The 9,781-nt window shown below is 41.9% G+C and overlaps 1 non-coding gene across 1 annotated transcript; it reads right to left on the bottom strand.

Moving 5' to 3' along the window:
- Positions 1 to 272: 272 nt before the first annotated feature.
- trnar-ucg (transfer RNA arginine (anticodon UCG)) lies at positions 273 to 361 on the bottom strand. Its single transcript is given in 2 exon segments — positions 273 to 308; positions 325 to 361. It is a non-coding gene; the product is annotated as a tRNA-Arg (tRNA).
- Positions 362 to 9,781: the final 9,420 nt, after the last annotated feature.

Here is a 9,781-nt window from a genome sequence, read left to right as displayed (position 1 = left end):
CTCGGAGACAGAGCTGAATGTGAAATAAACTTACCGTCCCAACAACAGCTCCACCCGAACATCTGAGAAGCTCCAGTGAATTGTTTCTGAAAGTGTTTGCAGAAATGCCTCACAGACTAGACGTATAATATTATGTGATGCGTATAACAATGACGTGGCATTACATTTTCCACTGAGGTGGTATACTTCGATTAATCCCCACGCGGAACTGGGACAACCATGCTGCAGAGAGTGAGAGACAGAATGGAACCAAAATCACCAATTTAGTAAAACGACCGTGACAGGACTCGAACCTGCAATCTTCTGATGACTTCGATTGAAGCACCGAAGTCAGACGCCTTCTCCATTAGGCCACACGGCCGCATTCTGTGGGAAATTCCAATGGAAAAAAACGGGGAACATGCTGACTGCTGCCAGGAGTTTCCACGTGTAGAATGGTTTCCTGACCGAACTAAAAGTACTGGTATGCAGTGTTGTTATCCCAGGTGAACATTCGATCATTGTTCTTAATATCTCTCCATTCATTCCCGCTTTAGGCTGTCCGTTTAAATTCAGTATTCTCTTTCTGTCACACAGAAAGGAATTGTAAAATGCCCACACCACTGTCTTTTACGGCCGCGTTATATTCTGTGATGGAATAACTGAATATGGCCCACCACATTTAATACATTATTGATAGAGTGAACTCGATTTCTTTTTAGATATTTCAGCCGTTGGTTTGGTAATCCAGAACCGAACAGCCATGTGTTTGTGTTGTGTAAGCATTGGGGTGTTCGGATCTGCGGCTGCGCACAGCCGGAGGTGCCCTTCAGCGTGTCTGTAATGCAGTAGCTATCGAGTTATTGCATTTGCCCAATACACGGAAAGTCGTCATCCTAGAGCCAGGTGGCAAATTCCCTTAATATCTGTTCACTTGAAAACGAGCAATATGATAAGAAAGCTACTGAAATTTTATTTAATTCAGCATAAATTTATCTCATTATACAACAGAAAACACTTGCAGCTTCTCCGAGTTGCAGAGCACGGAATGGAGCCTTTTGCCACAGGTGCCTGCATTAGCTATTTCCAAGTTTCCTGTGGTTGGCACAAATCTCTCTACACTTTCCTTATCCACGTCCATGAACTCTGGTCATCACAGAAAGCAAAGGAAATCGACATAGAGTCTGAAACCGAATGTGTGAATCAGAAGCAGAGTCTGTAATTGCTCTGAAGAGATTCAGAAGCTCCAATCACAAGAGCAAGAAGTGGCCGAGCGGTTAAGGCAATTGACTGCTAATCCATTGTGCTCTACATACCTGGGTTCGACTCCCTTCTTCGTCGCGCCATGTTTATCTGGGAGACCATCTTTGAAGCAATCACTTCCGAGCCTCCGCCTTTTGTCCCAGGGACGCCAGACAGGTTGGTCTGTGAGTCATGAAAAACAATATTCACCATTAGTTCGTCACCAAACTTGGCCACAATGCCACAAGACATAGAAACAGAATTATACTATTCGGCTCATCGATGTTTCTCCGCCATTCCATCATGATTGATACATTATCCCTCGCAACTCAATTCTCCTAGCGTTTTCTCATCACCTTTGACAACCTTACTAATCAAGAACCTGTCACCCTCCGCTTTAAATAAACCCAATAGGGTGGGCTCCACAACTAGCCATGACAATGAATTCCACAGATCCTTTATTCCCGCTGCAGAATGTCTTCCTCATCCCTGTTCTAAAGAGACGTTCTTATCTGTGTCTGTGCCCTTAGCACTGAAACTGAACGGATTGTCACATGAAGAGAGTCTGTTGGCACTGGGTATCTATTCACCGGACCTCAGCAGAATTAGGGGTGACCTCGTTGAAATCAATCGAAGGCAAGGGAATTGGAGGCCTGGAAGAGTTCGATCAGCCCATGATTTAATTTATTTCTCCCGTTCTTATGTCTTCGACGCCTCCTCAACTCCCGTTTGCCTATTTCGTCCAGGAGCTTCGCTTGGCTCCGTTATTTTAAATTCTGCAACTGCGCTTGGCCGCGGTACCTTCACACTATGTTAAGGTAACCGATCAGAAATTTTTAAATTTCGCGTTTTAAGATTTTGCCTGACCCGCCGAATGATTCGGGTATTCTGGACTTTAGTGCTCAAAACATCCGATTTCCAAGGGAGAATAATATACGTCCTTCAAAACATTTGTTGTTGTTGGTTCCCACCCCCCCCCCGCCCCGGGATTACTCTAAGCCGCTGCAGCATTATTCTAAATACATTGATGCTCATTGTTCCAGAGCTGAGTATCGCATGAAACTTATCTGGTCTGATCCCCATCGTGCATCTCTGTGTTTTCTCAACTCCCTCTTCAATCAGGGCATGGAAGCAAACCCTGGTTCACGAAACTGCACACAGACCCTTATTTCAATTTTCAAAACTCCCGATGGTTCGGATACTAACTCACAAGTGCTGTCTGTCGCTCTCGCCTGAATCTCACCGGCGATCCGCTTCCAGCATCGCCTGTAAACCTGCAGCAATTTCGTGAATTTAAAATATGTTACACTGTTGAAATGGAATAACACCAAGTGCCCTGAAACGGTTCCCGGCCCGCTGTAGTATCGGAGTTTACTCTGAGAACGGCTTTGCATTGAAAAGTCAAAACTGCCTGCCATGATTTCTCAACATGAATCCATCTCCCCCATCTTCACTCTACATCCGTTTTAATTACGAGCTTAGTTTCAGCCTAGGCAACTGATTAAACTGCAAGGGCACTTCTGACCGAGCGGAGAGCTTTGTCACAATGTCTGCATCGCCCTCACTGAGACACCGGCATCACAACGTTGTCGGTAACTGAACGAGTCCAAAGACCACTCACACAGAACTGCTAATGTTAGTTCACCGGTGTTCTTACCAGGAACACCAATAACGGCAATGAGCATGTAATATATCTTTCTCACACGGTAAAATGTTTCACGTATTCTGTGTGAGATTCAGTCTGTCTTCCAGCTGCCCACGATCTCGCTGAAGAAACTCTGAGCTGATGATCCTCCACGTTCATTCATTTATACTCGCTCCAGCACACTGAATATTCAATACTACACAAGACTGACGTGTCTACCAACAGCTGGGGTAAAAATAAACATGATGTAATTAAAGTAAAATCCCAGTTGTGATCAGGTGTGGATAGCTTGACACGAAATTACAAAATCTCAAAGGAGTAGAAATGACGATTGGAGAAGTCAGTGAATGCTGTTGCAAAACGCTCTCAGGCTCACCTCTCGGTTTCATGATTACTATCTTTGATCTTGTCCATTCCTAAGCTCCATGGAATTTTTCATCATGGACCAATGATCTCCTGCTATTGGGCAGCTCAGTTTCACGCTGGGAATGTTTGTTCGTAAGGTGAAATAGTGAAGAGTTTTAAACTAATATAGCATCCAGACTTACGAAGATACTGAACGCATTGAACCGGTCAGTTAATTTAAATGCCACCTTTCACTATGTCCAGAAAGACTTGCTGCCGGATTCGGATATGGTCCAAGTGCAGAGTGAGAGACACTGAAAGACAGGTCGATAGTCAACTGACATTAGTACGAACAGTGTTAAAGGGAAAATAAATAATAAACGCTGGGCCAAACAGGGCCGTTAACTGACGCTCTCAAAAGGAGTTGATTTGAAAGTCCAATAGCTCAGGGAAGGCCGAAAGCAAAACAGCGGCGACACTTTGCTATGCTCTGTCCAAGTCTGGACAAGCACTACGACGGCAAGTATGAAGTTAAATACGATCATGATTAAATTTTAAAAAAGCTGAAACGTGCAAATTTGCAAGCGTAATTGCCCTCTCCACTGCGCTGCCGAATCCGTGGCTTTCAAAGGACTTTCCGGTAGTAAGTGATTCGTTTGTTAGTTCTGGAAAGAAATTGATCAGTTTGCCAGAAGGCCATTGAAGGACAGGCAGGGGTTAACAATGAGGTGCTTGGTGATTACCTTCCGTGGATGAGTAGGGCTGGGATACTCACAATGAGTGATGGGGCTCCCGAGAGGGCTGACGTAGAGATAAACAAGGAACTTGAAGTTCCAACATCAATGGCGGTAATCAAGCAGGTTGATAACGTGGTGTTCAACACATTCCGAATACCTGCCTTCACGGACGGGAAAATTCATGATGCAATAATATTGGTCTGACTGGAGTACCATAGCGAAAGGTGTTGACTTTCTCCAGTTAAATCTGATGGAAGAGAATGTCTCAGCAATTGAGTTGCATACCTGCCGACTTAGGCTACTGCGATTTCAGTGTTCACAGTGATGTCTCCATTGTATTGGAGAACAAAACATTGCCGCAGGATTTATGTACTCGGACTGTGGAATACTTGCGCGCGCGGCCCACGTGATTAATACTGAGCTCCGTCTTTTACCACACTTGAATGTTTCATCCACTGATATTCTGACTGCTTTTCTCTGTATCTGGCCTTCTCCACCGCCATCGTGAGGAGGAAAATAAACCAGAAGACGGCGTCCCATCCTGAAAGTGAGCGCCTTGCAACGATCGGGAAGGAGGTGTAGCTTTCCTTCTTTCACCTGGCGAACTGCCCACTTGCCAAGATCTAATGAGATCGCTGAAACAAAGCGGTCTCGCTTTAACATGCATCGACTCCCCGACCTCTTTTGCAAAAACGTTAATTACTCTCGCTTAAAGACACATGCAGACACACACAGAAACACACACGCGCGCGCGTGCACACACATCAATTCGCGTGAGGTGAAATCCAATGCATCTCTTGATTTTTAATCGTTGAACTTGAATTAGTTTTACACATTCAGCAACAATTGCGAGCAAAACCTTACGTTAAAGGCCGCCCTTGTTTCACAGAATCCAAATGCAATACACAAGGACCTAATGCACAGACACACCGATTCACTTTCAACCGGACTTTCAAGCTCTACATATTCCCTGAGATTCCTTTTCTTGCGAGTATACTCAAATAAATCCAGTTCCCATAATTGAATTAATGACAGCTTTCTGAACAAGAAACCAGACAGACACAAACACAATTATAGACAATAGACAATAGGTGCAGAAGTAGACCATTCGGCCCTTCGAGCCTGCACCGCCATTTTGAGATCATGGCTGATCAATTACTATCACTACCCGGATCCTCCCTTGTCCCCATATCCCTTGATTCCCCTATCCATAAGATACCAATCTAGCTCCTTCTTGAAAGCATCCAGAGAATTGGCTTCCGAGGCAGTGCATTCCAAACCCCCACAACTCTCTGGGAGAAGATGTCGATGGTGCTACTACTACTACCATTAATATTATCATTATTATTATTATTATTATTATTATTATTATTATTATTATTATTATTATTATTATTATTATTATTATCATCATCATCATCAAAACAACAAAAACAACACTATATTATCATCATTGAAAATAAAATAACCAATGGAATAGCATTGTCCTCCATGGAAAAAAAAAACCCACCATCTGAGCAGGTGAGATATCCACAAGGAAGCGTCGGAAGCCTGGCTCAAAGTTGGAAAATACTTCTCAGAAACAGGGGAGTTCCTCGTGGCAGTACAGGACCAGAATGTTAACACAGAATATTGCCTGAAGTGCACAACAAAATATCATAAATGTCGAAAATGCCAAGAAACAGTAGACACAATCCCACGCATTGCAGGATCCTGCAACAGTTTAACTCAGTACTATAACTTATATAGGTACAATCACGTGGTAAACATCCATTATCAAAATCTTGAGTTAAAATGCAATCTGAGAAATGAAATCACACCTACCAGTAGGTAACAGCCTGATTCAGTTTTAGAGGCAAATTACCACAAATTATAGGACAATCTCTAATAACTGATCAGTCACAATAATTCAGCACAAACGAGTAAGAACAATCTGATAGACATATACAGTCATTCCAGTATACTTACTTTACTAAATCATTAATGGAAAAACAACAGAAATACGCTGTATTTAACGAAGAAATTGAAAGTCATCGGAACATGAACGGGGTGCACATTGTCCGTTAGCAGTATCTCCTACTGATATCATCCCAAAGGCAATGGACAATAGCCTTAAACAATTATGGATACACAATAATATCTATGTAAAGTTTCCGAAAGGCACAATACGAAACATCTCTAAATACTACGGAAATTCTCAGCAATTAACAAATGAGCATGTTTGGCTATGCCGCACCTCAGTTTTTAACAGCTTGATCAGAGGGGAAAAAAACAATAACCGCAACAACAACAACAACGGCAACAACAACAACAACAACAATAATAATAATAATAATAATAATAATAATATGATAATTGAGCCACTAACATAGAAAATCACAATATTCTTACAGAAGAGAAGAAAAGATGCCACTCTCCAATTTATTGAAACGGACGAAAAAGAGTGTATCAAGTCAGAAACAATCAAATGAATTATCCCGTGGCAGAAGTGCTAAACGTTGACGAATTGAAATTTTCCACAACTTCATCAGTAAAGCTAAAGCTATTATTTCAAACAGTGGAACAACTTCTTCAAGATTTAAATATTTTAGACTAGATAAGTGCAAAATATTAAACACAAAGCACGGTACAATAGAGCGAGTAGAATATTAAACAGAGAAGCCTTGGTGAAACATGATACAATAGAACCGATGAATAGATTTGAAATATATGAGTCTCCGCGATAGCAACAAGCAAAGAAAATAGATCATCGTGCGGTCAAAGGAAATATTTTGACAAAATACAGTTCAAGGCTTAAGGAAATCGGTCAATTAGATCTCAATAGTACAAATATAACAGAGGAAATAACACGTTTGCTATGCCAATGTTAGTGCGAAATATCTTAGCTACTGATAAATGATTATGCGTGGCTCTGCCCGTACCTTGCGCTGTACCAGACTAATCTGAGAAAAAAATATAATCGTACAAATTAACGTGTTCTTTTGTCACAACGTATGGAGCGGAAACCAATGATGAACATTTATAAAGCAAAATAAAATAAATAACAAACTGGAGAAAAAAAAGCTTCTGTACGCTCGAATTGCGCTTCGATTAACACAACCCGAGGCAGGAGGAAGAGCAGACATATAAAAAATGCACAACGGTCAGATAAAAGTGCCAGTGATGTATATTTTCATCTGAAAAAGAGGATTCAGCACTTCAAACGAACAAATGCAATTCTGAGAGAAAGTAGTACTTGCAAAAAGCACAACCCAGAAACGGAATGAAGAATAGATCACTACAGAAGGAGAAGTCAATCAATGGAAGAGCATGACTCTCCACGGAAGATTTCACAGCGATCTGAGCAGACTAGGTGTAAACAAGGAATCGTCGAGCGACTGTCTCGGAGTGGAGACCGTGTCCCAGAAACCCAAGGGTTCCTTGTGGTAATAGAGGACTAGGTGGTTAACACAAAAAAAATCAAAACAGCAGCATGAGTCTAACAGATTGAAGGCGATGAATATAGAAAATGCCGACGTAAACCAGAAACAATCCTACACATTGTAGGATCCTGTAGCAGTTTAACACAATCAGATTAATTACACATGCACTATTGTGTCAAACATCGTTCACCAAAATCTTTCTTTAAAACAGAAACTCGTAAAAGAAATCAAACTTACTCGAGACACCCTGACCCAGATTTAGGGTCAGAGTCCCACAAATTCTATTATGATCAATGCGTTGTTACCGATGAGAAAATCCCCATAACCGATCCAATATAATAATTCCTGTTAAACAAGCAGGATTAGTTTTACCACCACATTTCTGTTACCAAGTTTTCCACAGTTGAGCAAGCAAAATCAGCATGCGGACGTATCCAAGAAAGCTGAAATGGAGCAGGTTATGACAAGTGACAACCTTGTGTTGCATTCTATGTGTTTAGGTTTGAAACATATGTTGCTATGCATTCGATAGAGTAATTGTTTGTATCCGTCATTCGTCGTCGTCGTCGTTGTTGTTGAAGTTATTGTAGTTACTGTCGTTGTCGTCGTTGTTGTTATTGTCCCTGCCTAATTACTTCACGTCTATATTTCCGCTGCCGATCCCCTTAGTTTCAGTAGTGTTGGTTTGTGTTGCTCACCTGTCATCTCACTGAGATTTCCGAATAATTGCGGTTTTGCGTTTCTTTGTGTTCGCGTTTGGATTAACATTGCTCCAGGAATTTCTTATATGAAGTAAAACCATTCCATCTCGCCTTCGTCTCTCTTATTAAAAGTCTTTGCAGGTCTTCACTGATCCCAGTAGATTTCTGATTAGAAACAGCGATCTATTCCTTACTGAGGAAACGTGTACATATTTCCACCATTCTGCGTGCAGAGTCTCAGCTAGACTGGTGCTCCTCTTCCAAAGGAGTTTAGTGCGGACCATTCGAGAATGGCGTTTACAATTATCACCCACGCTGCAAGTCCAACCAAACTGTGAAATTACTTTCTTGTTGAACGTCCTCCCAGAAAATGTGCTCGGGTTCTGACTGTTGCACACCACTAATACTGCAACACAAATTCATCTTGTTTTCTTTCATTCCCAGTGTTCCTGAAGGCTCATGGGTCGTTCCAGCTCTCAAAGATGAGGCCAGACCAGCCGAGAATTTCAGTATTTTTTCCAACTATTTTAAAAATGGCAAACGAGCTCCCTGCACCACTTGCGCTGCGAGTTCGTTCCCAATCTCACAATCCTCTAAGTGAAGAGATTTCCACTCATGTTCCCCTTGAACTTTTACCTTTTACCCTTTACTCACGACTTCCTGTTGTAGTTCCGTCCAGCCTCATTGGTCAAAAACCTGCTTGCATTTAGCATATCTTCTCCCCTTACAATTTCTGAATACATCCCTCAAACCTCTCCTCATCTTCTGCAGTGCAAGGGATGAAGCCCTGTCCTATTCACTATTTCCTTACACTTGTCCTCCAGACCCTGAAGAGTCCGTGTATATTGTCTCTGTACTCCTTGAAACGTATTTGCGTTCTTTTTCCCGTAGGTAGGTGAACAGAATTCACACCATACTTAAAATTAAGCCTCACTACCGTCCTGTACAACTTAGTTACGACCCCATCTGACAGTGACGCCACTGTTAATAAATTAATAAGTAGTATCCCCGGTTCCCTTTTTTCTAGCGCACACGTCAGTGTTCCGCTCTTCACTGTTTCAGACCTATCTTGTTTAGGTCTACTGAAGTGGAATATATCGTACTTGTCTGCATTAAATTTAATCTGCCATTTCTCAGTTCATTTTCCTTCAGGCTCTGACAGACATCCTCGCTATCAACTACACCACCGATATTAGGCACCCGCAATTATGCTGATGCCGTTGACCATATTATCATCCAGGTCGCTGATAAAGATAACAAATACCAGACCCACCAGCTATCCGTGCGGTACCCCCCATGTCACAGACCTCCTGTCAGAGGCAACCTTCTAAAGGCACTCGCTGGTTCCTCCCATAAATCCAAAGTATAATCCATTATACAATCTCCTCTTAAATGCCGAGCAAATTCTTAAACACCCTGACCCAATTGTTTCATTTCTAACGTATCCGTAGAAACCTTTTGGACTCTCCTTCTCCTTGTCTGCAGTCTATTTTTAACACTCTTGTTTTTTTTCTGAAGTGTTCCACTTTACATTTTATACATGTAAGGACCGTATATGCTCCTATCTGCCTGTAACTGCTATGCACCGCCTGATTTTTCTTTCAACCAGGTCCACAAAATCCCTTGATTATCAAGGTACTCTAAACCTGTTATCAATACATTTTATTCTGACGGGCATATAGCAGCTTACTGCTCTTAAAATCTTACTTT

This window comes from Hemitrygon akajei, unplaced genomic scaffold (assembly GCF_048418815.1).
Source record: "Hemitrygon akajei unplaced genomic scaffold, sHemAka1.3 Scf000039, whole genome shotgun sequence".
Taxonomy (NCBI): Eukaryota; Metazoa; Chordata; class Chondrichthyes; order Myliobatiformes; family Dasyatidae; genus Hemitrygon; species Hemitrygon akajei.
This window is presented reverse-complemented; position numbering and strand designations above follow the sequence as displayed.